The sequence below is a fragment of the Rhinoderma darwinii genome, chromosome 10, assembly GCF_050947455.1.
Source record: "Rhinoderma darwinii isolate aRhiDar2 chromosome 10, aRhiDar2.hap1, whole genome shotgun sequence".
NCBI lineage: Eukaryota > Metazoa > Chordata > Amphibia > Anura > Rhinodermatidae > Rhinoderma > Rhinoderma darwinii.
In genome coordinates, this window is record NC_134696.1 from 33,616,996 (window position 1) to 33,643,597 (window position 26,602).

Sequence of the window (26,602 nt, forward strand, 5' to 3'; positions counted from 1 at the left end):
TTGTTTTTTTTTGTTTTTTTTGACTAAGGAATGCTTGTATGTGAAGTTGAATGATGAGTGACATCAGTGAGCCACCATATTCTCTCTTAGCAGCAATGTTTCTACGAGAAAATAAATGACAGAGGGGCCTTTTTCACCCCTCTGCTACTTCTGCGACACGTATAGCTATGACCATGGTGCGTCCATATGAAATTAGAGGCACAAACAAAGACAGTATAGACCCATAACAGGTTAAGGGTGAAGTATTATGGGTCCGTACAACACGGATCTGTAATACGGTTTTACATAAGGTCTAATTCAGTGTTTGGGCACAGAGCTTTACACATGGCTGCTACAGAAAAAACTGTGAGTAAAATGCTTGTAAAATAACAAGAACAAACATTTCCCGTGCACATTATGCACAAGTGTATTTTCTTTTTTCTGACATGACATTTCTTGTATTTACTACAAGCCCTTTAAGGCCACAAAATTTCCAATGTACTTATTGGCAGTATCGCTACTGCTGTAAGCAGGGATATACCAAGTATAGAGCAAATAAGCCGCAGGGAATTAAGATTCCCTATAGAAATCTCTGTAGCACAAGCTATAGTTTCATTACTGTAGTGTGAGTTACATTTTACCTTTTCCTGGCAGAGTCTAAGGGAAATGATCCTGCTAATTTTTACCCATCCTAAAGATATTTTATGATACTGAAGTTAAAGAACTGCAAAGTCAATATCAATAATATTTTCAGAGACAATACCTACTTTATGCTGCAGTGGTAATAAATAATGGGATAAACTTCTCACCTTCAATACAATATTTCGATTTACTGCAGCATTCAAATGAGGTGGCAGATGTCAGGGTTTAAATTCATCGTCTGGTAACGGTGTTCATCCCCCTCCAAAATCGTACTAAGGCTTCGTTCACATCTGCGTCAGGGCTTCATGCAGACATTCTGTCAGAACTGAACCCTGACTGACACAAATGGAAACCTCTGGTTTATTATAAAGGCTGAGATGCATTGATTTCAAATGGAGTACCCCCACACAAACACGAGGAGAACACACAAACTACATGCAGATGGGTCCTTGGTTGGATTTGAACCCTGGACCCCAGTGCTGCAAGGCAACAGTGCTAACCACTGAGCCACTGTGCTGCCCTATGAGCCACTGTGTTGTAAAGTCTAAAGGTCCTTTTAGATGGGCAGATATTCTGCCTGTTAAACGAGCGCTGATCGACAGTACAGCATGTAAATCGGTGATCGTTTTCTCCATTCAAATGAAGCAATGACTGCAAGTATGGAGAGGCACGATTGTTAATACGATCGTTCGTCCCCATACATTTCACATCTTGTGGACAGCACATCCCCTGTTTACACAGGGTGATATCTGCTGCAAACTAGCGACTATTTTTCTCATTAAAGATCCGAACAGTCGACGAACTAACGTTTGCTCGTTCATCGGCTGATTGCAGGGCAACGTTTGGGAACGAATGTTCGTACAAATGCTCGTTCACCCGATCAATGGTCTATGTAAAAGAACCTTTACTATACCGCCTTTTCAAGGCCCCCAGCAGTACAAAGGAGCTGTCATTAACTTGCCCACTGTCTAATAATAATGAGATGACTCTGCTGATATTTTCCCTGTCTATACAGCAAAGCTGACAAGTGAGCTTCGGAAAACAATAAGAATCATTCTATTGTGACTGCTCTAGTAGCCAGTGTGAAAACATAATATTTTAAAAAAAAATGTACACGGACAGTCACATAAAAAATAAAAACACCAAAACTGTTTATTAAATATATTTATAATAAATATAATATGTCATTTTCTGGTGATACAGTCCCTTTAATTTGAGCATCATCCAGACAACAAACATCTATCACAAGGGAAGTCTTCAAACTCAAACATCTCCAGCCTGCTGCTTAATCATTGCCATGTAAATAAATTCAAAACGTGCATGCCTGCCCAGAATAGATTGCTTGTGTATCATGTACAGCTCCTGTTTTTGCCTATCCCTAGTGCACACTGCCAAAAAATCCTGGGCACAGACTAATACTACTTGGTGCCTTACAAGTGAGCAGCCAATAGAAACTATGTACGTGTCCAGCTTTACATAGATCCTGTAGCTCAATACAATATAGTGGAAGAACTGTTAACCCTACAGCTTTTTAACATATGAGCATCATTATGATTTTTTTTTAATTAATGTGTCCCAGGCCTGTGAATCTGTGTACTACTCCGTCTCTCACCCACTTCATTTTGAGCTATTAAACATATGAAAACGTCAGACTGGGTGAGTGCGGCTCTATTTCTTTCTTCACATTGTGATACATATGAATTTTTCTTGCTGAGCCAGCACCTCCCTTGACATACACTGGGTCAGTGTGTATGCTACCTAGGCAGTGACCTGCCAAACGTCCGGAGAACTATTTATTGCAGCGGTGCCGACTTATTCTCTTTTTACTACTACATTATATTTAATATCTCTTAAAATCCTTCTACAAAACTCTTCTTTTGAGATTAATAATAGTATTTTTGATAGTCTAAAGTGATTAGGGATACATTGTATTATTCTTAGTGTTCTATAGGGGTTTAGGGTTTAACAATAGTATCCTGGTGGCCTAGGCAGGGGCGTAGCTAGGGGGGGGGGCAGGCGGGGCAAGTGCCCCGGGTGCAACTTAGAGGGGAGCGCCAGCGCCACCTCCTCCTGCACTATAATTGTACCTATGTCTATAGCACACAGGTACAATTAGAAGCAATGAATGGCCGGGTACGTTCCGTGCCCGTCCATTCAGCTCTTTTGTACAAGTCGCGCTTCCGTCGCTGAATGGCGCTGAATGACAGGCAAAGTCATTCTGCCCAGCCAATCAGCGCCTTTCATAGACGCTTCGTTCAACCCCCAGGAGACCTGCGCAGAAGAGAGCAGGTCTTCATGGCTGCCGGCCGGCGTGGGAACGGGATTAAGGTGAGTTTGAATAGTTTTTTTTTATTATTGTAATAAAAAAGTGTGTGGCTGTATCTACAGGGGGGGGCTTTATCTACAAGGGGGACTTTATCTACACGGGGGGGGGGGGGCTTTAGCTACACGGGGGGCTTTATCTACAAGGGAGTCTTTATCTACGGGGGACTTTATCTACGGGGGTGGCTTTATCTACACGGGAGGGCTTTATCTACATGGGGGGAATTTATCTACGCGGGGGGTCTGTCTACAGGGGGGCTATATACTGGGGTAGGCTATCTATGGAGCACCATATACAGGGGTGGGCTATATCTACAGGGGGGCTGTATACAGGGGTGGGCTATCTGTGGAGCACTATATACAGGGGTGGACTATATGTGGAGCACTATACACAGGGGTGGGCTATATCTAAAGGGGGGCTATATACAGGGGTGGGCTATATCTACTGGGGGGCTATATAGAGGGCTGGGCGATCTATGGAGCACCATATACAGGGGTGGGCTATATCTACAGGGGGGGCTATATACAGGGGTGGGCTATCTGTGGAGCACTATATACAGGGGTGGGCTATATCTACACGGGGGCTGTATACAGGGGTGGGCTATCTGTAGAGCACTATAGGGGGAGCTATTTGTGGGACACTATATACAGGGGAGGGCTATATAGGGGCACTATCTACAGGGGGCTCTATGGGGGCATTATCTACAGGGGGCTCTATGGGGGCACTATCTACAGGGGGCTCTATGGCAGGCACTATCTACAGGGGGCACAGTGTGTGTGTGTGTGTGCGACACGGTGTATGGTGCTATTATAATTAGAGGTGCAGTGTATGGCGCTATTATATTTAGGGGCGTAGTGTGTGGTATAATGAGAACTTTATCTTTATTTATAGGTGTAGAAATGTTGGAAAAGTGAGAAGCTGAAGACATCTGAGCGGCAAACTGCAGAAATGGTCTGTGACCGGGAGAAGTCATCATAGAGGTCTGGACCGGATGGAGAAAAAGAACTAGAATCTGAGACGTCACCGGTGAGTCATTCTGCCTCTAATCAGTACTGTAGTCACTGTATGATCTGCAGCGAGATGATGGGTGGTATGATTATGATATGATTTATTTTTTGTGAAACAGCAACTCCCAGCATATCCTTACCATTGTTCGGGCCATGCTGGGAGCTGGAAACAATTTAGTTTGAACCTATACGTCAGGGGTTGCACTAAGTTGAGCTGTATTTGTGCTGGTGCTGTATATATGTATTGAACTTGGTTCTGAGGCTGTATTTATGTACTGAGCTTGGTTCTGGTACTGTATATATGCACTGAGCTTGGTTCTGGTGTTGTGTATAGAACTATATTGTTTGTAAAATGTACAAATGTTTTTATGATCGAGTTACATAAAAAGAAATGGGGAAAAGAAATGACACATCATTGATTGGTAGAGAAAACAAACACGGCGAGGGGGAAGGAGATGTCGGGAAAGAGGTTGGGCGGGGGGGGGGGGGGGCGCCAAACTGAATCTTTGCCCCGGGTGCTGGAGAACCTAGCTACGCCTATGGCCTAGGAGTTATTATAACGTACCAAATGCATCCCTCCTAAGGGTATGTTCACACGCAGAGTTCTCTGGCGTATTTCGGGGCGTTTACAAAAACGGAAGCTGAACGCCTACAAACATCTGCCCATTGAAATCAATAGGAAAAACAGCATTTAATTCATACGGGCATCTTTTTACGCCGCTGTTTTAAAAAACGGAGCGTAAAAAGACGCTCTGTACAAAGAAGTAGCATGTCACTTCTTGAGGCGTTTTTTGGGAGATGATTTTCCATTGAACACTATGAAAAACGCCTCAAAAAACGCCTGAAAAGAAGCTCCAAATTAAAAGAAGTTTCATTTTCAGCTTCAAAAACGCCTGAAAATCAGAGGCTGTTTTCTCTGAAAACAGCTCGGTATTTTCAGAAATTTTTGGTTAAGCGTGTGAACATACCCTATAAGGCTATGTTCACACAGAGTTTTTTGCAGGCGGAATTTCTGCCTCAAAATTCCGTTTGGAAGTTTGAGGCAGATTTTCCTCTCCCTGCATGCCGATTTCCGCTGCGTTTTTCACCCGCGGCCATTGACCGCCGCGGGCATAAAACACAGCGAAATACGCTTTCTCTGCCTCCCATTGAAGTCAATGAGAGGTCAGAGGTGTAAACACCTGAAGATAGGGCATGTCCCTTCTTTCTCCCACGAGGCAGTTTTACCGCTCGCGGTAGAAAACCGCCCCCGCCTCCCATTGAAATCAATGGGAAGCATTTTAGGGCCGTTTTTGACGAGTTTTGCGGCGAGTTTTCCGCGTCAAAAATATCGTAAAAAAACTCTGTGTGAACATAGCCTTAGTGTCTCGAATCCAGAGAGGCAGACCCTGCTATTCCAAGACCCAAAACAGAATATTAAAAGGCTAGTAATGTCAATGAGACATTACTAGTTTTACCAGCTGCTGTCAGCAGAGGGCAACAATACAGGAGAGCTCATTCACATCATGGATACATGGAGACTGAGATAAGTAGTGACTGCTTTATAATTGAGGAAGTGTAAGTCTGTAGTCATGAAAGGGACAATATAATTAACTACTTAATTCGGCAAAGTATGACACTCTCTGCTCACTGTTTGGCATTTATTTTCACTTCGTGGGCACAATGTCACAATTTGTGGGCACTAGAGGGCTATATGTGGAAAAAGTATGGTACTCTGTGGCATCTGTTTTGCCACTATGTAGGCATTACATACAACTTTATACAATATATGAGAACTTTATGTCTCTATATGGGTGCTGCTTGGCACTATGCAGGCAATATGTGGCAGTCTAGGCACCGTTTAGCTTTGTGTAAGCATTATTTGGCTCTATGTGGGTATAGTATAGCTTGGGTAAGAACTTATTGGTACCATGTGAGCAAATTATGGCAGTCTCGTGGCACTTTTTAGTGCTGTGTGGACACAATATGATTATATGTGGGCAAAGTATGGCCTTATGTGAATAATGTGTGACTTTATATGGAATTTTAAGACACTGTCAATGTATTATTCACTATGTATCTAGGCATGGTATTGCACTATTTGCAGGGGTGAGCTATATGGGGTGCAGAGGTAGCAGTCACAACTAGGCCCTTGTGCCTCAGGGGGCCTGAAAGCCCCATTGATACTTAAAGAGGCTCTGTCACCAGATTATCAAATCCCTATCTCCTATTGAAGGTGATCGGCGCTGCAATGTAGATAACAGCAAAGTTTTTTCTTTTGAAAAACGATCATTTTTGCCCAAGTTATGAGCAATTTTATTGTGACCTCATCGTTCCCACCCAGCTTCTTTCACTGCAGACACACAGCGTGACGTCACCCACAGGTCCTTCAACCTTGGCGTCGGAAGAGAGAAGACACATCAGCTCCAGGCGACAGAGGGTACAGTTGAATCTGCAGCATCATCACCATGTGCAGGTAAGCATAGCAAACTCCCTAGAGACGAGCATATTAACCTTTTGGACGCCTGGAGCCGATGTATCTTCTTTGTCCAATGACAAGGTTGAAGGACCTGTGGGTGACGTCACGCTGTGTGTCTGCAGTGAAAGAAGCTGGGTGGGAACGATGAGAAGTGTATGATGCCCAGTTGTCCATTGCAAAGCTAATTTGCATAAATATAAAATTGCTCATAACTTGGGCAAAAATTATAGTATTTAAAAAAAAACAAAAAACTTTGCTGTTATCTACATTGCAGCGCCCATCACATTCAATAGGAGATAGGGATTTGATCATCTGGTGACAGAGCCTCTTTAAAGAGACAGCAGTATTATATATGCCACACGGTAGCTGAGGGCCCTGGTGCAGATTTTGCATTGGGGCCCAAGAGCAACAAGTTACGCCTCTGACTATTTGTACACTGCAGGAAGTGAATAAGTGCTTTATGATACTGCATGGCATTCTCTGGGTATTGTGTGTACAGCACTATTTATCCAAGGACTCGTTGGAACTAAGGTGGTATATTTATATATGAATATAAGCAATATTAGGGTAGAGCCAAATCTGAAAGTCGGCAGTGAACATGTCTGTCCCTCTTTCTTCTCTCATAAGCTTCAGAAGTATGCTGGTGTTTTGTAATTACTGACCTCTGCCAGCTTCAGGGTAGTCCTGTGACATGATTAGGATTAATTTTGCTTCTAGTCATATGTAGTCTATAGGTTTATTATTTTTAATCCTAATTTAAGTTTAGATTTAAGACTTTTATTCCATAAAACCTTTCTTGTGCACCATTATTTATTGTCTATGCACCCAAAGTCACACCGCTTTCACATATAAAAAAAACGTAGCAAACACGGTGTGCAAGAAACAGAACTGATTCTATGGAAATGCACAAAAAACACTAGTTTCTAATCTCTGGGGTTCTGCTTGGTAAAGTGCAAGGCCCCTTTTTCCTGAAACAGCGCCACTTCCGACCAAGTTCTGTGTAGGATTTGCAACACATTTACTTGAATGGGACTATGTTGCAATTTGCGATCTGTTTTTTTGTCTGGTTTAGAGTGGCCCCGTACTGGAGGTCCCAACAGTTGGACCCTCATCATTTTAATCAATATGCATCAATCTAATAAATTTTGCAAAGAAGACAATTATTAAAAATAGACAAAATACATATTTGCTTGATTTTTTTCCAGGATCCCTCGGGATGAAAACCGTAGTCTAATATTCTATTCCATCTTCCAAAAAAAAAAGGTATACTGACGTATACCAGCCCGACAGGGGCCAAGAGGACACTCTTTTGGCTTCTGTGAGGCCTATGGACTAGCGTGTACGTCAAACTTTTTTTTTCAGGGATTGGCCTAGGACACTTAGTTTCAGTAAAGGGAAATCTTAGTGCTTCAGCAATTCAAGACATTTTGGACAATTGTATGCTTTTTTGGAACAGTTTGGAACAGTTTTGGAACAGTTTGGGGCTTGGCCCTTTTCTGTTCCAGCATGACTGTGCCCCAGTTCACAAAACAAGGTCCATAAAGACATGGTTGGGTGAGTTTGGTGTGGAAGGACTTGACTGGCCCGCAGAGCCCCATCCAACACCTTTAAGATTAACTATAACAGAGATTGTGAGCCAGGGCCCTCTCGTCCAACATCAGTGCCTGACCTCACAAATGCTCTTCTGGGTGAATGAGCAAAAATTCCCACAGAGACACTCCAAAATCTTGTAGAAAGCCTCCCCAGAATAGTGGAAGGTATTTTATCTGCAAAGGGGGGAGGGGACGGGTGACCAACCCTAAAGTAATGCCTATGGATTTAGAATGGGATGTCATAAAAGGTGTAATGTGTAGGTGTTCCAATAATTTTGTTCATATAGTATATATATATATATATATAATTTTTTCAAATTATTTTTCAATATAGCCTGCAAGTTATTTATAATTGAACTTTTTATGTCCATAGTGGTTGGTCAGATTTCTTTCCTGTAAACCATGGAGCTGCTGCAAATATTGTATATTTTTATATCATAGTAGAAAAATCAGTGCTTAGATAAAAAAAATGAGTTAATTGTAAAGTGGTAGTGTAGAAAGCTATGTGTGACTCAGCATTACCGAGAACGGCACATGATCCGTGTCCTACATGTCTCACCCACACAGAAAACTTGAATTCATATGACTGTGCCTTTCTGGGAGGGACCATTCTTGACAAGAACAAGTCATAAATCTGTGCAACAAAAAGGATGACTGCTGTTCAGAGTACTATGTAAACAGCAGATCACAATTATCCTGTAAGTGCAGTCTATTCTTGACATAGAGACAAAAAAATTAAAAATGTTTGACTGTAGTAAATGCAAAAATCAATAATAGTAAAAGGTTAAAGAAATCACAGTTTTCCATGGCTTTGACATTTAATAATATGACTAACTGTATAATAAAATCATGTTTTTAATACGTATTTTAGATTATTTGATGAAAAAAATCTCATCCGGGGAACAAAAAAATTGTCTCTCTCTCTTCACGCGGCCTCCTCCAGAATGCATTAAAGGGGTTGTCTGGTTTAGAAAACCTTATACATTATTAGAGTATTCTTAGTCAATAGAAGATGAGGAGGTCCCTAATTCTGGATCTTCATTAATAAGCCGCAGTGGAGAGCGTCTACAAAGACCATGTCTCTCTTTGGAGGTCCTAGCTCCTTACATGAGTGGCCTAATGATTTTAATGGGCAACATGTAATGCTCCATTTTTCCTGTGGTGGCACTGCAGGGAAATTAAACATCTGCAACCATATTTTCCAGCAGATTACAGATGATCAATGAGGGTCCGAGCAGCAGGATACCCCCCTGATCAGCTAATTTTTATGCGACCTTCCTAACACAAAAGGAACATGCAAAGCAGATAACCCCTTCAGGGTATGTGCACACGATGAGAGGCTTTTACGTCTGAAAAGACAGATTGTTTTCAGGAGAAAACAGCTGCCTCGTTTCAGACGTAAATCCATTTTGCGAGGCTTCTCTGACAGCCGTAAATTTTGAGCTGTTCTTCATTGAGTTCAATGAAGAACGGCTCAAATTACGTTGCAAAGAAGTGTCCTGCACTTCTTTTGACGAGGCTGTATTTTTACGCGTCGTCGTTTGACAGCTGTCAAACGACGACGCGTAAATGACAGGTTGTCTGCACAGTACGTCGGCAAACCCATTCAAATGAATGGGCAGATGTTTGCCGACGTATTGTAGCCCTATTTTCAGACGTAAAACAAGGAATAATACGCCTCGTTTACGCCTGAAAATAGGTTGTGTGAACCCAGCCTTAGGCTTGATTCATACATAGAGTTTTTGATGCAGTTTCTTAGTCAAACGAAAAACAGGAGAAATATATGTCTTTCTTTTTTATTTTTGAATCCACTTCTGGCTTTGGCTAAAAAACGGCATCAAAAACTGCACCGACAACGGCATCAACCCACATGTGTAAATCCAAGGAGTTTTCAAGGCTCAGAAAAAAAGTCTCTGCTTTTCTTTTTCCAAAAACAGCACTACTCTTGTCTATGGGCTGTGTTTGGTATTGTAGTTCAGTTCCTGTTCCTTCAGTGGGAATGAGCTGCAATACCATGCATTGGCGCATTTTCTGGGAAAAAAAGCAGCATTCTTTTTTTTCTAATCCCTTACAACTGTATTATAACACAAAATAATGAAGGATTAACAAAATTCATGATCTAGCACGAGGTCCTGGCCACCATCTTCCTCTCCTTGATTTCGATGTGAGTAACAATGCTGGACCTGCTCACATCTGGCATTCTCTCCTGCAGGTCTATCATGTGTAAGCAGCAGTCTAAACACATTGAGGTCACTGTATAGAAAACAGCACAGTGTGAATGAATCCCTGATCAACATCTCAATGGGAAACTCGGGATTCCATATCTTCAACCTGGAGCAGATTTTGGTCCATGGTGACCAGTAGTGCAAACTGTGCCCAATACCCGCAATAATTTTTGGGTCCAGTGATTCAGTAAACACAATCTTTGTTCCATAGTTATTGCTTGTTCATAAAGATCTGAACTATGCCCCACTGCCATTTATACAAATGTTGAAGAGATGAATTTGTAATTGACTGGGCTGCATTGTAATAACTCTCCAGAGGAAAGACGTAGTAGGTTTTCCTGCAGTCCCATGTAAACCCACAAATAACACATTGGGGCAGTTTTACTAAGCAAAAGGCGCAATAATTCTATAATTGCACCAAATATGGAGCACATGCCATGCGTTTTTGGCACCTTTTATGCCTACCTTAATGTGTGCACAGAAAGGACAGTGTGATTATAGAATTTGGCAAATATATATATATATATATATATATATATATATATATATATATTTATATATAGTAGGAAAAGGGTGTCTGTCATCACATTTTCACCTCCCACACCGCTAATACCACTATATAGGGAAGCATGATAGTTTTTCAAACATACCTATGCAAAAGTCAGCACATTATGAACCATTAAAAAGCGCTTTTATTACACTTCCTGGAATGCAGGACTCTTTAGTGTTAGACTCCCTTTAAGGTCTTTAACTGAAGAGAAACACAAAGGTGTGTATTCGCATGGAACGTTTTTGCAGCGGTCTGGCCTCTGCAGTAATTACAGCAGTGGCCAGGTATTGTAGAGAATGAGATTTGTAAAAAATGCAGCTGCCTTATTTTTCACAGTTTTGTCTTGACACAATTTTTAACTTTAATGGGGAAAACTGTGACATACAAAACCCATGCGGTTTTAAGCGCAGTTTTGACTCATTTTGTGACTTACGGTAGTAATGCTGTTTTTGTGTGTGATTATAGCTGAGTAGCATCACATGTATACTTATCATCGAGTTGTATGGAGTTGTACTACAATGCCAATGTGTTTATAGGGCCTTACTGTATATCTGTATGCCTCTGATCTTTGCTTCTAGATGAAAATATCTCGCATATAATATGGTGCTGTATAAAACACAATACAGCGGCACGCAGAACTCCCCTATACAGAGCTCCCCAATACAGAGCTGCCCTATACATATATATATTCTGAAATTGAGCCGCACAGAATTTTGGACCTAAAAACGGAAAAGTGGATATTAACATTAATAAAGGCTTAGTACATTTCTCAGTGGGGAGGGGGGCCTTTTCATAGTCTTGCTATAGGGCCCTATGATTTCTGTATACACCCTTAGCCCTTACACAGAGGTTTCCCTGGGGCTACAGATGGAACCTTCTATATAACTGGCCAAACTTGTTTCAGAAATGTAGTCAAGCATAATGTAAATATATCAATGGTGATTTAACAAATTATACTTATCATATGATATAACATCCTCGCCCAAAGTATCTAAAGAATATATACATATATATATATATATATATATATATATATATATATATATATATATATATATATATATATATATACTAAAAATCCTAATGCCAAGGTCAGTTATAGACACATGAAGGGTAACCCTTACTTGGTAGCATATCCTATTTAAAGAAGACCACACAGTAGTTACATCTCTATCTTGTGAAACCAGTTGTATTTGTTCAGGTTAGATTTTCCAGTGATCTTAAAGGGACACCTCTTTCAAAATTGTCATTTTTTTTACACATTAACCTACAATATGTGACATTTATGTGTTATTTAAAAAAAAATAAAAAATGGGTTGCTCGTTTTCGTGATATCATTTTTTTAATTCACTCCATATAAACTACTTCCTGTCTTGTGACTTTAACTTCCTGTCTCTCTCTGGGCACTGTTTACACAGCAGAGAGGGATCGCTTTACACTCTCTCTCTAACCCCTGGAGAATGCTGCTGAGACTGGGAAAGCTGGGTTGTAGCTCAGTGCCCTGTCTGTATCACCCATATTTATATAGGCCTTTCAAGAGAACAATAGAGCTGTCATTCCAATCCTCCACCTACTATTATAATGAGACTAGCTTGGAGATAATCTCTTTCCTCCTAGTAAACTGACATTAGTCCCTACCAGTTAGGACTTTTAACCCTTTGTGATCACTGCTAGAGAAGTACAATATTTTGTATTTTATTTTTATGGTATAGTACTGCCGAAGAAGAAAAAAAAACAGCCAAAAATGTTTGAAAGTGGTTGTCCTATCAGGGTAATCCCTGTCCATATTTCCTATTAGAGGTTTTACTTTATGAGCGTGGAGAGAGACCTGAAGCAAAGGGTTCTAAAACTGCTCTGTATTACGTAGAATCCCTCTTATTTGAATAAGTGCTAAAATATGTAAAGGCCCTCATTACATCGTTGGTCTGTGTTAGTTTGTTCCTGTCACAAGGAGCTATGGATGAGGACGAGCAGTCGTTACTCTGATCACTCGCCCCATACATTATTATAATGTCGGCAGAGAATCTCCCTGTTTACACAGGGAGATGTGCTGTCGACAACGATAATATTTAACTTTTTTAAAACGTTACGACCAGCAGATGATTGAGCGTTGGCTCGTTCATCTGCTGATCGCTGCCCTGTTTACACAGGGCAATGGTCGGTAACGAGCGTTATATGAACGCTCGTCTGCCCGATAATTGCCCAGTGTAAAACCCCCTTAAGACTATGTTCGCATCGTTTTTTTACTTTATTATCAGTGTATCATAGCGCCGAATCCATAGGGCCCCATTAACGTGATGAATGCCAAAAGTGTGTCCTTTTGGCATATGTTTGTGGGGGTATGTGCCACAATTTCATTTTTTCCACTGTACTGAAAAGCATGGTCAACTATTCTTTTAATTGCAGAAGAACCCTGCAAAGAAATGTATACTGTGCAGTATATGTTTCTTTTGCATGGGATCCGATGGGTGACATGTACCACTGTATGGTATACTGTGGCTTACATCGGTGCTCTATATTTGGCACTTACACTGGGAGATTTCCACAGCATATGTGCCGAACGTAAAGCTGAAACGCGATGTGGATGTGGACAGAGCCTTGTAACACATTTCCCCTGCCGTGTAGAAGAAGCTACTAACAATGTGTTAGGGGGTCTCCAATAAATATACAGAGGGTTGTGGTCCCTAATAAATATTCATGAGACATAATTTTGGTTAGGAAAGACAGTTTAGAATATTAGGTGTAAATGGCCCTCACAATTAATTTTATTCTAGTATATGGTAAGTGTGTATTCAGGTGTGGTCAAAATCGCATTAAATAAACGTTTCGGAAAACGTATGCATTTTTACTGCAACCGCATCAAATAACTAAACTGCAAAAAACTAAATTGCAATAAAAATGCAATGTCTGAATATACCTTAAAGTGATTTGCAAAAAAAAATGTGAATTGATGACAAAAAAGTGCCCAATATTTCCCGTATCTTCCAATTTCATACATAATACCAACACGGTGCAGAATCGGATAAAGACCCATTGTGTGAATAACTGATATTTGGGAGGTATCTATACCTTGTAAGTAACATCGAAAAAGCAATATCACAGGAATAATGTACATCCTGCAAATTTCCTCATGTGTGACCAGAACCCAAAAAAGTGACAGGTGTGATGTGGAATTCTAGACGTATGATTTCACGTATAGGTTAACTATAGAATATTTCTCTCAGCACAGATGAGGTGAACTTGCTGAAAACACTTCGTTCCTGAGAGATAAGGTATCCAGGGACAGCAGAACCATCAAAACAAATTACAGAAGGAAATCTGTGAGATGATGAAATATAAGATGGAAGGTTCCCTCGGCACCTGAGCGGGTGTCTCCAGATGGCTGCATAGGTAACGGATTTAACTCTTGCTGCTTGTAAGATTTCTTATAGGAGATGCCTACCAATAATGGGAGTACTGAATCTATAGATCTCATTTATGATGGGGATGGAAAGTATCTGCTACATACTGTATATTTTTTAAAATGTCTCCCGGAAATTCATACATATTTTGCAACTTGAACTTCAGGACAAGTATGTGCAGACTTCTTGCTACACAATTGAAATATTGGCGTATGAAACATTGCACAATATTAGGCATGCCCTGTTAGGACATATGGATGTCAAAGAGTGAGGCCGCCCCGCTCTGGACCTACTTCTAGTAGCCAGCACGGAGAGCCACTAAAAGGTAGCAGCTCTGTCATTGATGGACTTGGCCGTCCATGTATTACATGCTCACCCATTCATTTGACTGCGACCACTACAGGGGAAATGTATGGTCAGCTGGAGTGCCCCCTAGCGATATCTGCTGGTGAAGTGTTCAGCAGCCAGACTAGTCGAGAATAGCTGATCACCGGGGTTTGTCATGATGAGACAGCCCCTTTAAGCAAAATAAAAACTGTTGGATCTGTTGGTATTTCAGTCAATATAATCGAAATCTAGTATTCTATATTTGCCAGAATTTTTATTGTAACAAGATGACACATGAGCCCCGGTGTCTTTTCCACATAATTCGATTTTATCATGATTTTCTCATTCAACTATACTTTGTATCATAACCTTTTCAGCTGAAGATTATCCTTCTCTGCTCATTACTCTGCTAGTGCATGTCCCCCTCCACCCTGGGGAGCAGCTGGTTACTGTTATATATTTTTTTTCTCTAACAAAACAAATCCTCCTGGTCTGACAAATCTAGTTTAATACTTCAAAGGGGCATTTCACCTTAAAGCATCTCTCACATATCCAGTGGACAGGTGATAAATGTTAGATCAGTGAGGGTCTGGGCCGCTTTGGAAAAAACAAAAAACAATCCTAAAACAAAACGTACAGTATAACAATAAGGGTATGTTCACACTTACAAAAAGAAGTGGCTGAAAATTACTGAGCTGTTTTCAAAGAAAAACAGCCTCTGATTTCAAGGTGTTTTGAAGCTGAAAATAAGACCTGATTAAGGGCATGCCCCCACGTGGCGGATTTTCTCCGCAAGTGTCCGCATCAATGCCGCACATAATCCGCATTGCAGATTACGCTGCGGATCTGCCCAAAATGTGCAGTAAATTGATGCGGACTAGCTGCTGCGGACTGCGGAAAAAGTGCTTCCCTTCTCTCTATCAGTGCAGGATAGAGAGAAGGGACAGCACTTTCCCTAGTGAAAGTAAACAAATTTCATACTTACCGGCCGTTGTCTTGGTGACGCGTCCCTCTTTCGGCATCCAGCCCGACCTCCCTGGATGACGCGGCAGTCCATGTGACCGCTGCAGCCTGTGATTGGCTGCAGCCGTCACTTAGACTGAAACGTCATCCTGGGAAGCCGGACTGGAGACAGAAGCAGGGAGTTCTCGGTAAGTATGAACTTCTATTTTTTTACAGGTTGCTGTATATTGTGATCGGTAGTCACTGTCCAGGGTGCAGAAACAGTTACTGCCGATCGCTTAACTCTTTCAGCACCCTGGACAGTGACTATTTACTGACGTTTCTTAGCAACGCTCCCGTAATTATGGGAGCCCCATTGACTTCCTCAGTCTGGCTGTAGACCTAGAAATACATAGGTCCAGCCAGAATGAAGAAATGTCATGTCCAAAAAGCAAGACGCATCCGCAGCACACATAACATGTGCATGACAGCTGCGGACTTCATTGCGGAACTTAGAATCTCCATTGAAGTCAATGGAGAAATTCCGCCATGAGTCCGCAACCAGTCCGCCACTGGTCCGCAACAGACAGAGCATGCTGCGGACACCAAATTCCGCTCCGCAGCCTATGCTCCGCAGCAGAATTTTACTCAACGTCTAAACGAACACTTCTAAATTAAAGTGGAAGTCAATGGAGAAACGGCTCCGCTGCGGATTAACGCTGCGGAGTGTCCGCAGCGGAATTCAAGTGAAATTCCGCCACGTGTGAACCCAGCCTTACACGAGCGTGTGCGTTTTGCGCACGCAAAAAACGCTGCGTTTTGCGTGGGCAAAATGCACTTAACAGCTGCGTGTGTCATCAGTGTATGATGCGTGATTTTTGCGCAGCCGCCATCATTATGACACTCCATTTGGATGTTTCTAAACAGAAAAGCACGTGGTGCTTTTCTGTTTACATTCAGAGTATGACAGCTGTTGCTCGAATCACGCAGTTCGCATGGAAGTGCTTCCGTGTGACCTGCGTGGTTTTCACGCACCCATTGACTTCAATGGGTGCGTGATGCGCGAAAAACGCTGAAATATAGAACATGTCGTGAGTTTTACGCAGCGCACTCACGCTGTGCAAAACCCACGGACTGTCTGCACTGCCCCATAGAGTAATATAGGTGCGTACGACACGCGTGAAAAGCACGCGCGTCGCACGCGCGTATATTACGCTTGTGTAAATGATGCCTAAAGCTTCTTTTCATTTGAAGCTTCTTTCGGGCCTTTACTTGAGGCATTTTTTGAGTCATTTTTCATAGTGTCAATGGAAAATCAGCTCCAAAAGAAAAAGTGATATGCTACTTCTTTTTACGAGGCGTTTTTTTAAATTCAGCTGCGTAAAAATACACAGTGTATCACTCATTGAAATCAATGGGAATCTGTTTGCATGCGTATTTCAAGCGTATTTTGGAGCGTAAAATGAGGCGTTTACTCCCCAAAATCAGCCTGAAAATAAGACGTGTGAACATACCCAAACCCAACAAACTATGAAACAATAGAATAACAGTGTTCCAACCAAGCCTTTCTAGGTCTACCAGAGTCATCGTGTAGGTGAGTACTATAGGTGCTAGAGAGGAGGTAAAATCTATTTGTTTTTCAATCGATGTCTCTACTTTGCTTTCCTGTCTTGCCCAGAGAAATCACCTTCATAAGGGCGTTTCACCCTAGTGTTTACTGTACAATGTTGTAAGAATAAATTACAGGACCAAATGTTCAAATTATGAACTCTTTTTCCTCGTCCCGACGTGTTTCCCCCAAGAAATATATTTTGTGAATATCAGAGGATACTAAAGGACACCATTTCTGTGGTTTCAAGCGCCTAGGTTGTTAGTGGACAGGAGTGTACGGCTAACATGACTTGTGCAACATGGTAGGCTTTGCCCAGGGCAGTGGTGTACATAAAATATCAAAATGAGCCCCCCCCCCATTGTAATGCCAGGTTTTGCCACTCAGGACAAAATGGCGTGGTGCCTGTTTCTCCCTCCACCTCCTTTCCATGACTCTTTGACTAACTACCCACCCTCTTATTTGCTAAAAAGACAGTTCCTCTGGATAGGTTCTTACCAAGCAGAATGTGGTCCCATAGCGGCCTCATGGTCTGCCTCTATGATATGTATGCCGTTGGCCCAGGGTAAACACCAGGGTGAAACTGAGCAGCTGCCCTTATTAGAGCGATTTTTCCAGTAAAAAGAAGTAGGGGCATTGCGACTGGAACTCAAAAAGGTGTCACCTTGGTTTCCTGTTATTAGATCACTTCACAAAAAGCCTATCCGATGTAGCAGAACATCTTCCCCTAGAACATCATCTCAAGTGTCTTCCATCCTAAAGTTTGTACACCTTTATTTACAAAGTACTTTGTGTATTCAGCTCATGTTTTGTGGTTTTATATGAAGTTATACATCATAAAGTAGAAGCAAGCAATAAAACTGCAAAACAAAACACTCTGGAACTTGCAATATTCCTGTTTGCTATCAAAATTAAACTAGCCCTGTGAGAGATTCTAAGCAAGAGCAGCCTTTTATGGGGCTTCCTAGACAGCAATTGTTACAGAAATAACGATTATGGATTAGGGGACATGCACGGTAAATGAAGTCAATAAAAGCAGCTAGGATTTGTAAAGTTTATTTTATTCATCACTGCATCAAAAGCAAATTCCTACACTCTCAGGCCTCATGCACACAAACGTGCTTTTGCGCCCGCAATTCCCCCGAAAATCCACGGGAGAATTGCAGCCCCATTCATTTCTATGGGGCCATGCACACGACCGTAGTTTTTACGGTCCTTGCATGGCCCGGGAGCCCGCACCGCAGAAAGAACGGACATGTCTAATTACGGCTGTGTTCTGCGGTCCGGGCTCATTGAAAATAATGGCCGCGGCCATGTGCACGGCCCGTGATTTGCTGGGCGGCTCGCGGCTGACAGTCCGCTGCCGGCCGACCCGAAAATCACGGCCGTGCACATGGCTACGGTCGTGTACATGAGGCCTAAGGCCCTGTTCACACAGAGTTTTTTTTGCAGGCAGAAAAATCTACATCAATATTCCTTCAGGAATTTTGAAGCAGATTTTGACCTGCCAGCAAATTCTTGCCACGACTTTTCTTGAGGGCAAGAAACGCAGTGAAACACGCTTTCTCTGCCTTTCAAGGATTTCAATGGGAGGTCAAAGGCGGAACCGTGGCAAAAAAGAGCATGCCGCTTTTTTCACAGCAAGCGGCTAAAATCCACCGCAGAAAAAAACGCCTCTGCTCCCCATTGGAATCAATGGGATGCAGTATCGGCCGTTTTTTGTCGCTGATTCTGACTCGGTTTCCGCATCAAAATCAGAACAAAAAAAATTCTGTGTGAACTGAGCCTTAGACAGATGACTTCTACTTTATGTCGCACATAAACAAAAGCCTCTGAATATTCAGCATGTGTCACCAAAGCAATAATTCTAGTCATCCCAGTATCCTTGTCTTAGCCAAGTGTCGCCGGTAACTGAAGGCCGGCCAGCAAACTCTATTAGTGACAAAATAATCAGCACAGATTATATAAAAATAATGAAATAGATCCTAGGAAAAGAAAGGGTTAGGACTATTCTAGTGCAATGAAGCATATCTACACTCCCTAGGGCAAACATTTTCTCATCTTCCAACCAAGAGGCTGACAGGCATTAATTAGACTCCAATTACTAGGGCTTCCCCTGGGACTCGTGCACAGCAACTGGTGAGAAAGAATCAAAAACAAAGCTAGAAGAGTCAGCCTAGCCTCTGACAAATACAAAAAAGAAAAAATTGCCCCTTTCTCTTAACAGTATGTCCACTATAGGTGATGTAACAATTTTTTTTCTTTTCATTTTGGTTCCCCTTTACGTTCAGGGACATTTCATCTGAGATCAAAAATGTGTCCTCTTCTGTTGAAGTGCTTAACCCCTTGAGCCTGTGATGGCCTTGTGGACATTTTTTCAAATCTGACATGTATTATTTTATGTGGTAATAACTTTAAAAAGCTTTTACCTATCCAAGCGATTCTGAGATTGTTTTCTTGTGACATATTGTACTTCATGTAAGTGAAAAAATGTGGTCGCTAAAATTCAATATTTATTTGTCAAAAACACCAAAATTTGCAAAAATTTGCATTTTTCTAAATTTAAATGTATTTGCTTAGAAAACAGATAGTAATACCACGAAAAATAGTTGCTAGTAAACATTTTCGATGTGTCTACTTTATGTTTGCATCGTTTTTTGAATGTCCTTTAATTTTTACAAGGCTTAGAACTTTAGCAGCAATTTCTCACATTTTCAAGAAAATTTCAAAAGGCTTTTTTTTTAAGGACCAGTTCAGATCTGAAGTGGCTTTGAGGGGCCTATATATTAGAACATAAATCACGCCATTTTAAAAACGTCACCCCTCAAAGTATTCAAAACAGCATTCAGAAAGTTTCTTAACCCTTTAGGGTATGTGCACACACACTAATTACGTCCGTAATTGACGGACGTATTTAGGCCGCAAGTAGTGGACCGAACTCAGTGCAGGGAGCCGGGCTCCTAGCATCATACATATGTACGATGCTAGGAGTCCCTGCCTCTCCGTGGAACTACTGTCCCGTACTGAAAACATGATTACAGTACGGGACAGTTGTCCTGCAGAGAGGCAGGGACTCCTAGCATCGTATATAACTATGATGCTAGGAGCCCGGCTCCCTGCACTGTGTTCGGTCCGGGACTTGCGGCCGAAATACGTCCGTAAATTACGGACGTAATTAGTGTGTGTGCACATACCCTTAGGCGTTTCACAGGAATGAAAAGCACAGTAGAAGTGAAATTTACAAAAGTCATTTTTTTGCCAAAATTCATTTGTAATAAAAAAAAATCTGTAACACAAAAGGTTTCAACAGAGAAACGCAACTCAATATTTATTGCCCAGATTCTGCAGTTTTTAGAAATATCCCACATGTGGTTCTAGTGCGGTAATGGACTGAAACACAGGCTTCAGAAGTAAAGGAGCACCTAGTGGATTTTGGGGCCTTCTTTTTTTAGAATATATTTTATCCACCATGTCAGGTTTGAAGAGGTCTTGAGGGGTCAAAACAGTGAAATCCCCCCAAAAGTGACCCCAATTTGGAAACTACACCCTTCAAGGAATTTTTCTATGGGTATAGTTAGAACTTTTGACCCCACTGTTATTTTGCAGAATTTAGTGGAATTAGGCCTTAGTCAGATCAAGTCAATGGGTGCGTGCAAATCGCGCGTGGCACTCGGAAGCACTTCCGGGTGACCCGCGTGATTAGCGCTACAGTTGTTAAAGAAGTGAGGGGAAACATAAAAGCCCCTCCTTCTTTACTGTTTCGTAACATAAAAACAGATTGTCATAATGATGCCGGCTGCGCCTAAATCACTCAGCCGCGCAACATATACAGATGGCACGCTGAACTTTTGCGCTTGCAAAGCGCAGCATTTTTTGCGCGCGCAAAACAGACACGTTCGTGTGAATAAGGCCTTAGGTCGTGAAAATTAATAGCAACATTTTTGCCAATAGAATGTTGCATTTTTTTTATTTTCACAAGGGATAAAGGAGAAAAAGCACCCCAACTTTTGTGGAGCAATTTCTCCCGAGTACGGCAATACCCCATATATGGTCATAAATGTGTTTTGTTTGTTTTTTTTAAATTCGAAATTAATTAACCCTTTCAGAACTGATCAATTTTTTGCTTTTTATTTTAATTTTTCACTCCCTGCCTTCTAAGAGCCATAGCTTTTTTTATTTTGCTGTCAATAGACTGCTGTGAGGGATTATTTTTTGCAGGAGGAGCTTTAGTTTCCATTGATACCATTTAAAGTACCATATAAAGTAATGGGAAACTGAAAATAAAATTCTGCTATTCCTCAATTGATTTTTGGGTTTCGTTTTTACGACTTTCACTGTGCGGTAAAAATGTAAATTTAACTTTATTCTGCGGCTCAATGCAATTACAGTGATACCATATTTATATTGTTTTTTTTATATTTTACTACTTTTAGAAAGAAAAAACTATTTGTTTAAAAAAGATTGTTTTGTTTCACCACATTCTGAGAGGCATAACTTTTTTATTTTGTGGTCAATTGAGCGGTTTGAGGGCTTAGTTTTGGTGGAACGAGCTGTAGTTTTAATTGGTACAATTTTTTGGTACATACAACTTTTTGATCACTCTTTATTACATTATTTTTGAGAGCTTAAGCCGACCAAAAAACAGCGATTAATTCTTTATTTTTTTACAGCGTTCACTGTTCGCTATAAATGACATTTTACGTTATTCTGCGGTTTTATAAAATTACGGTGATACCATATGTATGTTTTTTGATGTTTTGCCGCTCTTGCACAATAAAATCACTTTTTCTCTTAAATAATACATTTTTTGTGTCACCATATTCTGAGTGCTATAACATTTTTATTTTTCAGTAAAAAAAGCTGTGTAAGGGCTTGTTTTTTGCATGACGGGTTGTAGTTTTTATTGGTACTATTTTTGGGTACATGCGACTTCTTGATCACTTTTTATTCTATATTTTGGTAGGGGTGGTGACCAAAAAATAGTGTTTCTGGTATTGTTTTTAATCTGTTTTTTTTTTTTTTGCTGTGTTCACCCTGCGGGAAAAAGAGCATTATAGTTTTACAGTTTGGGTCGTTACGAATGTGGTGATACCAAATATGTGTACTTTTTTTTAACGTTTTCATTATTTCCCTATAATAAAAGTCTTATTATAGTAAAAACCACCGGTTTTTTTTAACTTATAACTCTTATTTTTACACTTTTTTAAAAACATTTTTAACTTTTTTTTTTGTCCCACTGGGGGACTTGAAGACCTGCAGCACTTATCGCTGCTATAATACATTACACTACCTACGTAGTGTAATGTAATCTGTCATTTGGACACTGACAGTCACGCTGACCGGTAGCCTATGACGGCTAGCCGGAGGATGTAGAAATCATATGGGCTGTAGCGTCATTCCGGGAGCCCGGACTGCACGACAACAGAGGGACGTGTCGCCATGACTACAACTGGGGTAAGTATGAACTTTTTTTATTTTATGGCGCTTGTTTCCACAACGGAAATTCCGCTCCGATAAACTGCACCACAATGTGGTGCGGTTTTTCAGACGGAATGTGCTGTGGGCGCTAGGTCGGATACGCTGCGTATCCGACCCATGGGAACACGGCTTGACATTTCCTGACAGATCTCCCTTGCTTTTAATTAGTCCATCAGGTTTCAGTTTGGTCTTCATTTTTTTATATTTCTTTACAGGAATGACTATGCTATTCTGGCCATCAAAAATCAATAGAAGCCTTACTGTGACCGGTAGTCAACGTTAGTGTGAACAGAGCCTTAACTCAGTGACCCATCTGATTAAAAATATTCTTGTTATAGGACTTTACATAGTTTTTATGAATTTGTTTTTGAAGGAGTTATTTTTAGTTAAGACATGGCAAAGGATTATGGGGGACTTTATCAACCTTTCTACGCCAGTTTTCTGGTGTAGACAAGTCTCAAAAGCAACTTTTGGCCATATTATACCGCCCTTCCCACTTTTGTTAATTTTTTTTTATAATTTCTGCCAGAAAACTGGCGAAATTTTTGTCAGCTCCTAACTGGTGTAAATTTCACTCCGTGGGGCACAGTAAAGCCATGGTTCATGTTGGACCCTGTACCTTGCTTTTCTGATGAGAGTACCACCTATTCAGGGTATCACCCAAATTGACAATTGACAATTTAAAAAAATACAAAAACAATTAATGTTTCTCACTATACCGCTCCTTTTCTTTCTTTCTGGTGCCCGCAGCATGCCGCAGCTCATACAACATACAGATGCCAGGCAGCGTCAGGATGTTGTATACGATGCAGCACTCAGGGCCGATTCTATTTTTTCTGCTGCCTGAGGTGATAATTTAAATGTACTGGCATGCACAGAATTACAGCTCCAGAACCAAGATGACATATACGGCTCCAGAACCAAGCTCAATACATATATACACCAGAACAAAGCTCAGTACATAAATACAACACCAGAACCAAGCTCAGTACATAAATACAAGACCAGAACCAAGCTCAATACATAAATACAGCACCAGAACCAGCCTCAGTACATATATACAACACCAGAGCAAAGCTCAGTACATATATACAGCCCCAGAACCAAGCTCAGTACATAAATACAACACTCAAATACAGCTCAATTTAGTGCAACCCATGTCGTATAGGTTTGTACGGCGTAAAACTACAGCTCCCAGCATGGTCCGAACAATGGTAAGGATATGTTGGGAGTTGCTGTTTCACAAAAAAAAATAATCATACCATCCATCATCTCGCTGCAGATCATACAGTGACTACATTACTGATTAGAGGTAGAAAAAACATTTACATTGAGTGACTCATCGGTGACATCTCAGATTCTAGTTCTTTTTCTCTTTTCTTCTCCATCCGGTACAGACCTCTATGACGACTTCTCCCATTTCTGCAGTTTTCCGCTCACTTTTCAAACATTTCTGCACCTATAAACGAAGATAAAATTGTCATAATGCCACCCACTGTGCCCTGAATATAAATATAATAGTGCCATACACTGCATATCTAATTATAATACCACCATACACTGTCCGTGATTATAATAGCACCATACACTGTGTCCCACACACACAGTACTCCCTGTAAATAGTGCTCCCATAGAGCCCCCTGTAGATAGTGCCCCCATAGATTCCCTGTAGTCAGTGCCCCCCATAGATAGTGCCCTACATATATCCCCTTTAGAAAGTGCCCCACATATAGCTCTCCCTGTAGATAGTGCCCTACATATAGCCCCCTGTAGATAGTGCCCTACATATAGCCCCCCTGTATATAGTGCCCCACATATAGCCCCCTTAAAATAGTGCCCCACATATAGCCCCCCCTGTATATAGTGCCTCACATATAGCCCCCTGTATATAGTGCCTCACATATAGCCCCCCTGTATATAATGCCTCACATATAGCCCCCTGTATATAGTGCCTCATATAGCCCCCTGTATATAGTCCCCTACGTATAGCCCCCCACTGTAGATAGTTCCCTACATATAGCCCCCTCTATAGATTGTGCCCAACATATAGCCCTCCCCTCCTGTAAATATTGTGATGCACACTTTTTAAAGAAAAAAACAACTTTATATACTCACCTTGAACCCATTCCCGCGCCGTCCTGTGTCAATGCGGACCTGCTCTCCTCTGAGCAGGTCTGCTGTGGCTGAACGGTGCAAGCGACATGATGACATCATCGCGCCTCTTGCATCATTGAAAGGCGCTGATTGGCAGGGCAGAATGACTTGCCCCGCCATTCAGCGCCTTTCAATAACGGTAGCGGCACGATAACATCGTTGTGCCGCTAGTGTCGTTGAAAGTCACTGATTGGCAGGGCATAATGACTTGCCCCGCCAATCAGCACCTTTCAAACACGGAAGCGTCACGCGTCGTCAAAAGGCGCTGATTTGCGGGGTAAGTCATTCGGCCCTGCCAATCAGCGCCATTGTAAGGTGCTGAATGGTCGGGCATGGAACGTGCCTGGCCGTTCAGCGCTTATGCATGTAATTGTACCTGCATTCTATAGACGTAGGTACAATTAGTGCAGGAGGGGGTGGTGGCGGCTGGTTTCAGTGGCGACATTCACTGATGACATTAAGTGCTGCGTCGCATATAAGCCCCTGATACTGCTCATAAGTGCCTCAGGGGGGAGAAGAGTAGCGATGAGCTGAGTAATTTTTGGTAAAACTTTTATGTCTGTTAGGAAGGGGGGAATGGATGGCACACCATCGCGATCTTTACACATCAACGATGGCACTCGGACAGCCGAAAGACGCGGCACATTTATGAAAAGGTATTTACCGCTTAATAAATGTGTTGCATATTACTCCAACAAATTGACTGGCATTTAAAATGCAAGTCTGAAGAGATCTCCTCCAATATGAGATCTAAAGGTCTTGGAGCTCAGAACCTTTAAAAAAGTACTCATGGTCACAGTATGGTCACACGTGCCCCAAGTGCACTATAGCTTCTTAAAAACGATTTCACTTTATTTATTTATTTTGTAAATATTCAGTGATACTAGATATAAAAAAAAAAAATCTCAAAATACAAAAGCTTTTATTAACCCGCCCACCCTTTTTTTGGGCAGATTTTATTTTTTTCACTTTTTGAATATGTTTATTATGGAGTGCTGTTAGGTTGAATTTTATATCAAATGAATATGTGAAAAGAGTTTCTTTGGAATGCTCCATATTCGTTTGAGGTCTTTCGTCTTCTCAATGACATGTTAATGATTTGAAGTGATTGTCTCATCCATCTTGTTGTTTTTGTTTCTTTATTTTCCCCTTCAGCACTCCCAGGCATAATTATTTTGGGTTTCTTTTAACAGTGACATTTTTTAATACTCAATAAACCGAAATGTCCCCACACTCCTTATCATGAAAGTCGTACTTCTAACCCTCTTGAACCTATAAGAAGAATAATTACATTGCTTCAATAAGTAAGACAGGTGTTATGACCAGGCTGTTGAGGTTGCTGTCAACCCACAAACTAAAGATAATTGACAGATATTCAGTTAAAAAAGGAAAAATTCTGTCCAGATGGCAGTGTCTAGGGAATTCAGAAAATGATAGGACTCCTGTGGGATCGAATTTTAGGTTGGGGATGACAGGTGTTGTAGGTCATTGTTTAATAGACCTCCATGTACTATACACGGTATTTTCAACTATTTGAGCAATTGTATGAGTGCATGGAGCTATAAGGAGACATTTGACTATCTAGGCCATATCTTATTTTTGAGACTTGGGGCTCATTGACAGTGTAGTTTTCTATTTTTTTTTTATTTTAATAAAATTAGGAATACATTCCCAAAAAAAAAAAAAAAAAAAGGAAACCCTCTTTCCCCTGTCTTGTGTGTTTACACATTTAAAATGGGTGTTTTGGTTGTGTCATAGTTGTGAGTTCAATACTGTTTTTCATATATCAATATGTAAATCTGATATCTTGAGGGAGTAAGCACCTGTAAACATTTCCATTCTTGTGTTGAGTTGTATCTGATTTACATGGTATTTCTGTTCCATGCAGATGTAATATTTGCTTTTTCAGTGTATA

The 26,602-nt window shown here is 41.1% G+C and overlaps 1 long non-coding RNA gene across 1 annotated transcript in view; it reads left to right on the top strand.

Moving 5' to 3' along the window:
- LOC142661961 (uncharacterized) overlaps window positions 1-26,602 on the top strand; it is a 158,407-nt gene that overhangs the window by 5,941 nt on the left and 125,864 nt on the right. Inside the window, exon 2 of the long non-coding RNA XR_012850853.1 lies at window positions 14,001-14,166. This is a non-coding gene — a long non-coding RNA (uncharacterized LOC142661961). The remainder of the gene's footprint in view (window positions 1-14,000; window positions 14,167-26,602) is intronic.